This window comes from Girardinichthys multiradiatus, chromosome 2 (genome assembly GCF_021462225.1).
Source record: "Girardinichthys multiradiatus isolate DD_20200921_A chromosome 2, DD_fGirMul_XY1, whole genome shotgun sequence".
Lineage (NCBI taxonomy): Eukaryota > Metazoa > Chordata > Actinopteri > Cyprinodontiformes > Goodeidae > Girardinichthys > Girardinichthys multiradiatus.
The window spans coordinates 126,399-138,653 of NC_061795.1; the positions used below are offsets into that span (position 1 = coordinate 126,399).

The following is a 12,255-nucleotide window of genomic DNA, read 5'->3' on the forward strand; positions in this document are numbered from 1 at the left end:
AGAAAAGAAGACAGGATTGGGATGAGAGCCAGAATCAGGAGGAGGATGGGGGTATTGAGGTTGAAAGTACACAGACAGGTGTCTCTAGTAGGCTACAGTAGATGGAAACAGAAGATAGTTGGGCAGTGGGATTTCCACTCTGTTCCTCCTTTAAGGTAATGCAGAATGAGACTGAATTTATTCACACAGAGGAGATTTTAGCCGTGCAGTTCTGTTTTCCATATGGTTTACATTTTTTAGCGTATTTTTCCACTGTGCTACTGATGGGGGATGTGGCTTCAACAATAAAACTGTTATTGAATTGTTAGCTTTTAGGAGTTATGCTGAAATTTATTGTATTAGCTTGTGTTCACTTATCTTGTCTGGAAAGATCTAAAGTAAATAGGATCTTCAATCTGAGACATTCCCTGATGTTTCAGAAGTAATATCTTGTCAGTGTCTTGTTAATAATGGGCAATCAGCCTCTCCAACCTTTATTGAAAGAGTGTCCTATTTTAGATCAAGCTAGAGGAGTTTTAATGAATCTTGTTTTTATTCTACATTTTAAGTCCTTCCAGATCATTTTGGTAATGTATCCTTCTTTACATGTTTCTACACAGCAGTCTTGATCAAAAAAATGGTACTCATCTCCAACTGTCAGGATCTGTCTGTGTGTTCTTTCCTGTAGTTTTTTTTTCCAGCAGGTTCAGTTGGAGGGTGTAGCTGCGTGCTGCCTCTCACACCTGTGAGCCATTAGGCTCATTATGGCAGCCTTTTAAGGAGAGGGTTGCTGAGCATTCGACGCCTGAGTGTCGTCCTTTGTGGTACCTCAAGCCCAGTATCCTGTCTCTGACTTGTAAATCCTCTGAGATATTGTTGTAATTTAAGCTCTGTTCCTTCTTTAAGGTGCCTCCCTGGATCCTTCTGGTGGTTCCTGTGTAACCTGATCTCGTTCACCTCCTGAGTTTCCCCGTTCGGATTACAGGCTCGCTGCCACCGGGTTCTAGACACTCAGTCACCTAAACCTGTCCGCCCTCCAACGAACTGCTTACCTCTGGAAAACACAGAACTGACCAAGAAATCCAAGAACTGACCTCCCCTCCCGGACTCCTATTTCCGCCTGCAACAGTAAGCCTTCATCACTCAAACTTCCCCTCCATACTCAGAAACTTTGCTCACCGTTTTGCTTTCCCTCCTCAGTGGATGTACCGCCGGAGCCGTACCAGAAATTCTCATTCATGTCATATCCCTTCTGAATAAATATCTTAAGCTTCTTTTGTCTCCTGAAAGTTTCTGCATGTGGGTCAAGAAGCTCAGTAAAACAATGACACCAACTTCCATTTCTTATGGGTGTGTGTGTGTCTTCCTCCTCTAATTGCAGGATGTGACCATGTGTGTCCTCACAGCTGGAGCTCATCACGCCCAGTCAGGAAGAGTTTAAAGAGGAGCAGATTCCCTGAGGCAGATGCCAGATAGTTTTGCTCATATGAGTGGTATTTAGGCCTATCTAATCTCAGCTTCTACCTTTCCTAGAAGTTCCTATGTTTACCTTTTTGTTCTCACTCAGGAAAACAGAGTCCCAGTTCATGTTCCGTTCCTGGATCTCGGCCAGTGCTCGGCCTCCTTGTTCTTAGTTTGCTGGAGAACTCGCCAACAAAGTCTTTGAAATGTATTTTTTGGTCTTTTAATATTGCTATATATGTTTTTATTGTAAAAAGTTCCATTTAGTTTGTTTTTACATTTAAGATGGCATGTATGTTGAAACTATTGACAGTTTTACACACCTTTATGAAATATATTATATTTAGACAAAAATACATTTACTTGTGCACCTTTGTGTTATGTTACAATGTTGCCTCTGGGCCACAAACTCCAAAAGCTTCAATAACATTTCTCAGTTAATGTGTTTTTAGAGATAAAAACACTTCTTTTTTTTCTAACTGGCATCATATTATATTCTATAGAGAGTTAGGGTTTAAAAATGTCTAAAAGAAAACATTTGAAAAAAATGGAACAATGAAGGAAAAAAAGAAAGATGTGATTTGATTTTTTTTCATTGGACTGTTTCCCATCTTGTCTGTTTCCTTGTTGAGAGAACAGATTAGGTTCCTTGCTAATGATCCACCTCCAGTTTCTCCATCAGCCCCCAGCCACTGTCTCTTGTTATGAAGCTTCAGTAATTTTGGACCCTCACTCCAGCCTGAATGTACAAGCCAAGGGGCCCCAACAAGTAGGAAACCAGCGCTCAGGGCCGGAGGGAGGATTTCCTTTTCAGTGAGTCTGGCTGGTAAGTGTGTCACCAGACTGGAAGCCGATCCTGTGAAAAGCAGGTGGACTGTTTTTAAAGCCACCAAAGGAGCATGAATGATGTGTCTTCCTTCACACACTCAAAGGTAAAGAGAGTCAATCCCCTGCCTGCAGAAGTGTTGTCTGCCTCTTGACAGACAACACCTCTGGAGGACTTTATCTGAGATCTGCCGATTAATCTTCTCAAATTGGATTCACTACATGGAGTATATCAGTACAACAAAAAGAGATTTATTTCACAAAACACCCCTAGGGTGATAACAAAAATGAAGCGACACTGACCTTTTAAATTGACTGAATTCATTGTGACAAGGTGTGTTGTTGCAAGGCACTATTGACTAACACCTAGCTTGTTATCACCAATCGCCTGGAGTAGGAAAAACCTGTTACTCATTCTTGTAATGAAGTTACAGAAAAACTCTCTAGGTTTAAATGCAAAAATAGATCAGCATATGAGGTAATGAACCAAATCTTTAACAATGAGTTTAGTTTTTTTGTTTAAAACTTGACATTGATTCATTCCTGTCAAGGTGACTTGGTGGTAGGGGTTGGTCCTGTAAGCCATCGTTCAAATCCCAACTCTCTGTCTCAGTCTTTTTGTCCTTGGGCAAGACACTTCACCCACCTTGGTTGCTGATGGTGGTCACAGGGCTCGGTGGTGCCAACTGTATGGCAGCCTCACTTCTGTCAGTCTGTCCAAGGGCAGATGTGGCTACATTGTAGCTCACCACTGTCCGTGTATGAATGGGTGAATGACTGATTCTAGTGTAAAGCATTTTGGGCTCTCTGGGGACTTGATGAAGTGCTATAAAAGTGCGGGCCATTTACCATTCCAAGCTTATAATATGCATGGGCTGGCATGAGATTCTCACTCCATGATGACATTAAGTGGAAATGGCACAGTTTCAAAGTATGGTAGTATTTAATGTAATTTTAAAACTAAAATATTCGACATGATCTAAATGATAGCAGTTTACACTTGCTCATAGTAAGGAATATGTTGTCCTTCTCAGTGGTGGATCTTTCTTAAATGGGGCCCTGGTCAAACCCCTTCTTGTGCAAGCAACAACAGTCTAAGGTGATCACAATGCCAGAAAAAGCATGAAAATATTTTTTTGTATGTATGTACCATTGAACTTGTAGATGCAAGGCAGTAAAGCAACTTAAGACAGTAGCAGTGCAGATGCCAGTCCCTGTGGCCATTAACAGGACATGTAAAGCAGTAATAGAAAATGTGTTTGGGCTACAACTGAGCACTTGGAAAAAGCAAAACTACCCTACCCTGAGGGCTGGCAAAACCACCACTGGTTTCACCTTATTCTTTGAACCTATGATGCTTTGGATGAATTTTTTTGTGGCTTTATGACTGGCATTCTTGCAAAGAAACAAATGGCCATAAAACGTGGAAATACTGGTCCTTCTCAAAATATTAGCATATTGTGATAAAGTTCATTATTTTCCATAATGTCATGATGAAAATTTAACATTCATATATTTTAGATTCATTGCACACTAACTGAAATATTTCAAGTCTTTTATTGTCTTAATACGGATGATTGTGGCATACAGCTCATGAAAACCCAAAATTCCTATCTCACAAAATTAGCATATTTCATCCGACCAATAAAAGAAAAGTGTTTTTAATACAAAAAACGTCAACCTTCAAATAATCATGTACAGTTATGCACTCAATACTTGGTTGGGAATCCTTTTGCAGAAATGACTGCTTCAATGTGGCGTGGCATGGAGGCAATCAGCCTGTGGCACTGCTGAGGTCTTATGGAGGCCCAGGATGCTTCGATAGCAGCCTTTAGCTCATCCAGAGTGTTGGGTCTTGAGTCTCTCAACGTTCTCTTCACAATATCCCACAGATTCTCTATGGGGTTCAGGTCAGGAGAGTTGGCAGGCCAATTGAGCACAGTGATACCATGGTCAGTAAACCATTTACCAGTGGTTTTGGCACTGTGAGCAGGTGCCAGGTCGTGCTGAAAAATGAAATCTTCATCTCCATAAAGCTTTTCAGCAGATGGAAGCATGAAGTGCTCCAAAATCTCCTGATAGCTAGCTGCATTGACCCTGCCCTTGATAAAACACAGTGGACCAACACCAGCAGCTGACACGGCACCCCAGACCATCGCTAACTGTGGGTACTTGACACTGGACTTTTGGCATTTCCTTCTCCCCAGTCTTCCTCCAGACTCTGGCACCTTGATTTCCGAATGACATGCAGAATTTGCTTTCATCCGAAAAAAGTACTTTGGACCACTGAGCAACAGTCCAGTGCTGTTTCTCTGTAGCCCAGGTCGGGCGCTTCTGCCGCTGTTTCTGGTTCAAAAGTGGCTTGACCTGGGGAATGCGGCACCTGTAGCCCATTTCCTGCACACGCCTGTGCACGGTGGCTCTGGATGTTTCTACTCCAGACTCAGTCCACTGCTTCCGCAGGTCCCCCAAGGTCTGGAATCGGCCCTTCTCCACAATCTTCCTCAGGGTCCGGTCACCTCTTCTCGTTGTGCAGCGTTTTCTGTCACACTTTTTCCTTCCCACAGACTTCCCACTGAGGTGCCTTGATACAGCACTCTGGGAACAGCCTATTGGTTCAGAAATGTCTTTCTGTGTCTTACCCTCTTGCTTGAGGGTGTCAATAGTGGCCTTCTGGACAGCAGTCAGGTCGGCAGTCTTACCCATGATTGGGGTTTTGAGTGATGAACCAGGCTGGGAGTTTTAAAGGCCTCAGGAATCTTTTGCAGGTGTTTAGAGTTAACTCGTTGATTCAGATGATTAGGTTCATAGCTCGTTTAGAGACCCTTTTAATGATATGCTAATTTTGTGAGATAGGAATTTTGGGTTTTTGTGAGCTGTATGCCAAAATCATCCGTATTAAGACAATAAAAGACCTGAAATATTTCAGTTAGTGTGCAATGAATCTAAAATATATGAATGTTAAATTTTCATCATGACATTATGGAAAATAATGAACTTTATCACAATATGCAAATTTTTTGAGAAGGACCTGTATTAGCCTCCATTTATCAATCTATTGCCTGCTAATCTTTGCAGGGTCACAGGGCGACTGGTTCAACAGCCATTGGGTGAGAGGGAGGGTGCACCCTGGACAGGTCACCTGTTCCTCACAGGGTAACACAGAGTCATAAAGGACAGACACACACACACACACACACACACACTTCTAAAGGCAATTTAGTGTAAATAAGTATTTTAACTTGTACTATATTTTTTAACAGTGGAAGGAACCTTCATGGAGGAAGATCAGAAGAAACTGCATATGACAGTTTTGAATACTACCACATCTAACTCCATTAACTTTATTGCTACGTACAGAGAACAGAGGTACAAATCCAAAGCATTTTGAGATCGTTCAGACATTTGCTATGTTTTTAAATTGCTGAGAGCACATTAATTTTGTAGTTGCATATTTCTAAGAGACAATTTTCAGTTGTTAATTTGGTCAGGGACAAAGTCATTCACTGATGAATTATTACTGAGCATAAAAAATAACTACATTAACGGTTATCCTTAAAACTAAAATCAGATCTGGGCCAGTATTCACAAAGATCCTCAGAGTCCTCTCAGAGAGCTTCTATTTTAGCCTATAAATTCCTGGCAAAAACTCCTAGCTTCAGCGTGATTCAACTCGCTGCTGAGAGCATCTGAGCTAGAAGACGGCAGAGATTCCTATCTTAGTGAGGTGAGGCTGACCCCGTTGCTAGGTGTGATGCTGTATTCTAAGAGCTGTGCGGTCCTAGTAATCAAAATGATCTATATCATATTATCTATATCATATTAAATAATTTAAAATTAATAATAAAATTCAGCATTTATTATGATCTGCTTCTTATATAATGAGGCTCATTTTGGTAAAATGACCAAAACAAAACTGAAAACAAAAGATGGAGAAAACCGAACTGAACAGAGGAGCGGAGCCTGCTGGTGGAGGAGAAGAGAGGAGTGTTAAAAAGTAGATTGGTCCTGGGATCATGGTGGGAACAAAAAGGCATTCCTAAGCAGATAAATGCGCCGTTCCCTCTGCTTTCAGCACCAGCCTGCATTGCGAGCAGCTCTGGTTCCTGTTGTGATTACAAGCTAGAGAGGAGATAGCAGCACACATGAGAACTTCTCCACAGATAGGAAATGTAGATGACCACTTTTTTATTTATATATATATGTAAACATTTAAATAATTTTGTAAGATAGTGTTTGTAATTTTGTTCACTTTTATTCATGATTATTTTTATTTTTTATTAATCCTTCCTAATATTACCTTACTATAGGTGCCCCTTTAATCTGTCCTGCTGCTTAAACTACTTACATTCCCCTTAGGGGGATGATAAGGTTTATATTAATAATGTTTATGTGCTCATTTACTTGACTATTAAGGGGGTGGATCCCTACGCGGTCGAGGCGATAGCGTTTTATTAATTAATTGTTGGGAGAATATCTCTCCTTTCTCCTGGTCTTTCCACAATCTTCTATTCTCAAGACACTCTTAAGCTCACTGAAACTCCTCCTCACTATTTTTTATATTTCCTCACGTTAGGAGCTCTCTGAAGGCCTAAGATGCTTCATAAATAACTTTCATCTTACCGAGAGGAAATTCTATGAAAAATCTTAGACTTCAAGGAAGTTTAAGATTTTTTTTAGAATGACATCACTAGGAGCTACTTTTAGTCCCAGGGTTCTTTATTAATAGGGTCCCTGATCTGCTCTCAGCAGGTCTGTGAAGCCTTAACAGAAGCCAACATTTCTTCTCTGGAGGACGATTACAGCCAACCACAGTGAGGATTATCCTCTATGGCCTTTTTGTTGACAAAGGGACCAAGCAAACAGTTTTCAGTGGTTGCTCTAAATATAGATACCACATTCAACTTGATTTCTTGTCTGTTTGTAACCGATGGAAAATAATAAATGGACTACAAGGATAACCCCTTTTTGATTTTGTTGCATGTTAAGGCCACAAGCTATGCTCTGATTGTTACGTTCTGAGTTTGGATCGGACCAAAGTGCAGACAAGAGCTGGGCAGCTGCATGTTGTAAAAAGTCTTCAGTATTTATTCCAGAGGTTTTTACAAAAAACATAGCAAAAATCACTGCCGGTACTAACAAGAGTCGAGACCAAAACTTACATAAGTATTCTCTGCAGGAACGTAGCAAAACAGAATCAGGGGTAGTAACGGAGAGGAACCAGCAAAGCACAATGAAACAAAACCAACTAATATAAAGAGGGAGACAAAGGCAGGTAATCAAAGGAACTAAGAACAGGTGTGACAAGGAGGCAGGAAGGCAGAAGGAACAGGTGAAACAAATACAAAAACTGAGAAAGGGCGACGTGACTGAAAAACAATAAAGAGAAACTTGGCCGTGGCCCCCTCTAGCCAAGACCTACAGCATGCTCTGGGGCGGTTCGCAGCCGAGTGTGAAGCAGCTGGGAGGAAGATCAGCTCCTCCAAGTCCGAGGCCATGGTTCTTGACCGGAAAAGGGTGGTTGTCCTCTTCAGGTTGGAGGGGAGTTCCTCCCTCAAGTGGAGGAGTTTAAGTATCTCGGGGTCTTGTTCACAAGTGAGGGAAGAATGGAGCGGGAGATCGACAGACGGATCGGTGCGGCAGTAATGGGGGCGCTGTGCCGGTCCGTTGTGGTGAAGAGAGAGCTGAGCTGAAAGCAAAGCTCTCAATTTACCGGTCGGTCTACGTTCCTACCCTCACCTATGGCCATGAACTTTGGGTCATGACTGAAAGAACGAGATCCCGGATATAAGCGGCGAAATGTGCTTCCTCCGTAGGGTGGCCGGGCACTCCCTTAGAGATAGGGTGAGGAGCTCGGCCATCCGGGAAGGACTCGGAATAGAGCCGCTGCTCCTCCACATCGAGAGGAGCCAGTTGAGGTGGCTCGGGCATCTATACCAGATGCCTAGTGGACGCCTTCCTCGGGAGGTGTTCCAGGCACGTCCCACCGGGAGGAGGCTCAGGGGACGGCACTGGAGGGACTATGTCTTTCGGCTGGCCTGGGAACGCCTTGGGCTCCCCCCGGAGGAGCTGGAGGAGGTGTCTGGGGAGAGGGACGTCTGGGCGTCTCTGCTGAGTCTGCTGCCCCCGCGACCCGGTCCCGGATAAGCGGAAGATGACGAGTACGAGTACATACCAAGCAAACCCATAAACAAAGATAAATAATCAAATGAAGCATAAGAAAAGTAGAATAACCATGAACTAAAGTAAACAGGGAAACTTGAGGGAACTTAGGAACACCAACAACAACCTAAGAACAAACAAAGAACCCTTAAAGAGAACTTGATAACAAAAGTAAACAAAACTAACTGAATTGACAGGAAAGGAAACAGAACGAGAGAACCAGAATATGTACAAACAAAACATAAACGATAACTAAAGCTAACCTATAAGGAAGAGCTGGAAAGAGAACAAATGTAACATCAAATTGACTGGAGAAATAAACAAAAGTGCTGAGGCCAAAGAATAAAGATACCTAACTGAAAAGCAGAGTCCAAAGCCAAACAGAGTCCAAAATGTCAAACCCTGACACTGATTATAGATACAGCAACAGAAAGAACAATAATTTGTCACATCCAAGCTTCACATCCACATGTCCTTAAATGTGTGTTCATGAAAACAGACGAAAAAGAAGAAATTTAGCTATATTGGAGAGCAGGTACTTCAGCGTCAAGATGTGCTTCCCCAACTGTTCCTGCTGCGCTGTCAGGCAACCGCGGACATGTTCATTGTCTTCTCTTTAAAAGTACTTTAAACCGTAAAACAGTAAGGCAGAAACATGTTTGTGGTTTTAATACCAGAACTTTTTAGAAGCCTGGTATGCAGTTAAACCCAAACCTATTCAAACCACTGTCAGATTTAGATCAGATTTATTTTTCATTCGCCCAGGAATTTCAGATCTGTAAGAAAATGACGTAGGCATCTCTCAAAACATAATAAAATAATGTTCAGCTGCATCTTTTTTAAATAACAAAATTATCTGCTTTTATTTATATTTAATCAAAAATTGTCATTTTGGCAGCATAGTAAAGTCCTTGACTTTATTTAGCCCCCAAATATACTTTGAAATCTTACCTTGTTTAACCCAGACATCCTGTCAAACTTTAGCCTGAACAAAAACATTAAAAGTCAGCCTTGGTTATCCTATATGATCTACCTTAGCAGCTTTTCAACCAATTCAGGAATACGTAGACATATTTATGTTGACATCTTTCACTTTTCAACTGCATTTTCACATTGTTTAGACAAAAGGCAATTTTATCTTTTCTATTTCTTTTTAACAGAATGTTTCTTGGGAAGAAGAGGAGGTTGTTTAGGTTTACCCCTAAGAATATAAGAAATACAAGTATTGTGTCACATCAGAGAACAATATATGTGGCCTTCAAACGAGAATGTCTTGCCAAAAGACTCACTTATGCAAGAAATGTCCTTCTGGTATGACTCCTGATCACTGATGAACAGAAGCCAAACTAGACTAAAAGGGGAAAAGGAACCATATGAATAATTTCCCTGAAAAAATGTCCCTGAGTTTTCTTTGTATAAATCTTTTTTCAACCTGCTTGATACTCGCCTCACTCTCAGGTCTTGTTGTGGAAAATCGCCCTAGACTTATGAGGATATCTCTGGTCATAATGGTGTTCAGAGTCACCAGGAATTTGTAAGAGTACTTCCTGACCACCTCCTTTGGATGTATTCCCAGGCTACACAACCATTACCAAGTGGTCATGGTTTAACAGCAGCTGTAGTGTAGAGAAACCAACTTTGATGGAAACGGTAAAGCCTGTGTTAAACTCTAACAGTTTGTTTAATCATCCATCCATCCATCCATCCATCCATCCATCCACTCTGTGCTCAGCTGTTACTACTTTTTGACTGTGGTATTTATATTTGGAGTGGAGAACGACCCTATAATCACCACATATAATGTAATTCAACAGTTCTCCAGACATTCCAGTTAGATTTTTAAAATGTCAACCTCATGGTGGCAGTAGCCAAACATCCCAATAGAGAAAAATATTTCTGGATTCATAGTTCCTCTGATGTTCTGATCTAGTGCCTGAAGCAAAATGCCTGTTATATGACTATAACTGACAACCACAGCCCAAAGGCAACACATCAGAGATGTTACAGAAACATTCCTGAGAGATATTCCTGTAATGTGGCATTGTATATGAACATAAATAAATCTATTGCTGACACCTCAGACAACAGTAGCAATTAAACACACAATTCAGCACAGCTGTTTTTGTCAATGATTTCACTGTTTGATGCCAGTGCTGGTTGGATAATGATTGAAGGATTTGGTGAAGTGGGTCAGTTTTGGCTGAAACTTAAAGGGCTATGTCTGGTGTTGGAGACTTAAGGTAAACACCTGGTTCTAGTTCTGCGCTGTCAACTGTGCTGCTACTGTACCATATTTGGTCAGTTCTTCTGTCCAATAACTTGAGGTAGTTGAGGTAGTTATCAAAACAATTTATGAATGCATATTCCACACTTATATGAAAGCTATTTAATAAATCAGGGGTTTTGAATCATAAAATATGCTGCATTGCATCCCTCATGTAAACTATTTCTGGTTCTGACTTATCTTAACAATACATTTAATTCATTCTTTCTTTCTTTTTTTCAATACAATAGGTATATAAATTAGGAAATGTTGAGAAATATAGCCTTACAGTACAATAATTGGAGTCAGGGGCAAAGGCAAACTGAGACCCATCTTAGGCTCATCAGGCCAGCAGGGGCCCCCCAAGAGCGCTGGAGATCTCACAACAGAATATAGAAAAAACGTCTAGTCAATTTAACAAAGAATGAGCCTACTTTTGAGTAGTTCTGACAGTGTTTGAAAAACTCTTTTGAAAGAATTCAAGATTATGTCAAAGATAACTTCAAACTGTATCTGACATTTAATGAATTTACTGAAATAATTAGATAAATCTTCTTTGATCATCTTCGGGGGTTATGTTCAAGATTTGTCATGGCTGCTCCTTGTTTCTTTGCTGCAGTAGACATCTTATGGCTACTTGCAATGCTTTTGAGACTATTTCTACCAAATATGTATGATTTTCTGTAGTTGCTTGTAAGCCCAATCTCTTAAAAAAAAACAAAAAACAATACCTGTAATGGGGCCAATTTAGTGAATTGAATGTTGATCCTGCAGTTATATATCATGTGTACAAACAAGGTGCAAACAATCAAGCTTGGATCATTTAGGAGCTTGTGTTGCTGTGAGTCTCTTTAGTCCATTCAACCATCAAGCTCTGAGCTTTGGTAGAAATTCTCTCAAAAAAATATCTTGGTGTTCATGTAACACTTGCACATAATAGATTCCTCTGAAATTGAATGCTTTATAGCCTGCCAACGTATGTTACAACTGAAACAATATATTGTCAAATGCAGTCTAGATTCCTTAAAAACAGCCCTTTGGTTTAGTGTTGAATTAGTAAGAGATACCACCTACAGTGTCATTAGCTAGCCACAGTGCATGGCCATATCTTCTTACACTACCTGTGGTCTCCAAACTTTGTCATTTGGGCCAACAATGTAAAGTCAAATGTACCAGCAGGCCAAAAAAAAATATATAACTTTTTTTTAAACTAAAACCACAAAAAATTATATTGTGATTGTGAATATTTCTGAGCTTTTCAACAATAAACTACGAATGCAATATGTTTCTTAAACAAATCAAGAACAAATGTTCTTGTAGAAAAGGATGTAGAAACTAATGAGTTTTGCATGTTTCGCATGTTTGCCTTATTGAAAAAAATGCTTCCTCTTTTAAAATTCTTTTGGGCTCGATTGAACAGGATTTGACTCTTCTTTTCAAGTTTAATAAATTGTCTAATAGTAGATTTGCACCAAAGTATGTTTGAGTAAAACTCACTGGATAGCTGTGGTCCTACCTACTATGAAATTAAAGCAAATGCAAAAAGCTCGGTAACTGAAATACAA

At 40.5% G+C, this 12,255-nt stretch overlaps 1 long non-coding RNA gene across 1 annotated transcript; it reads left to right on the forward strand.

The window, feature by feature from the left end:
* Positions 1-802: 802 nt before the first annotated feature.
* On the forward strand, positions 803-1,253 carry LOC124880407. The gene is made up of 2 exons (XR_007041326.1): positions 803-1,107; positions 1,180-1,253. It is a non-coding gene; the product is annotated as an uncharacterized LOC124880407 (long non-coding RNA).
* The last annotated feature ends 11,002 nt before the right edge of the window (positions 1,254-12,255 follow it).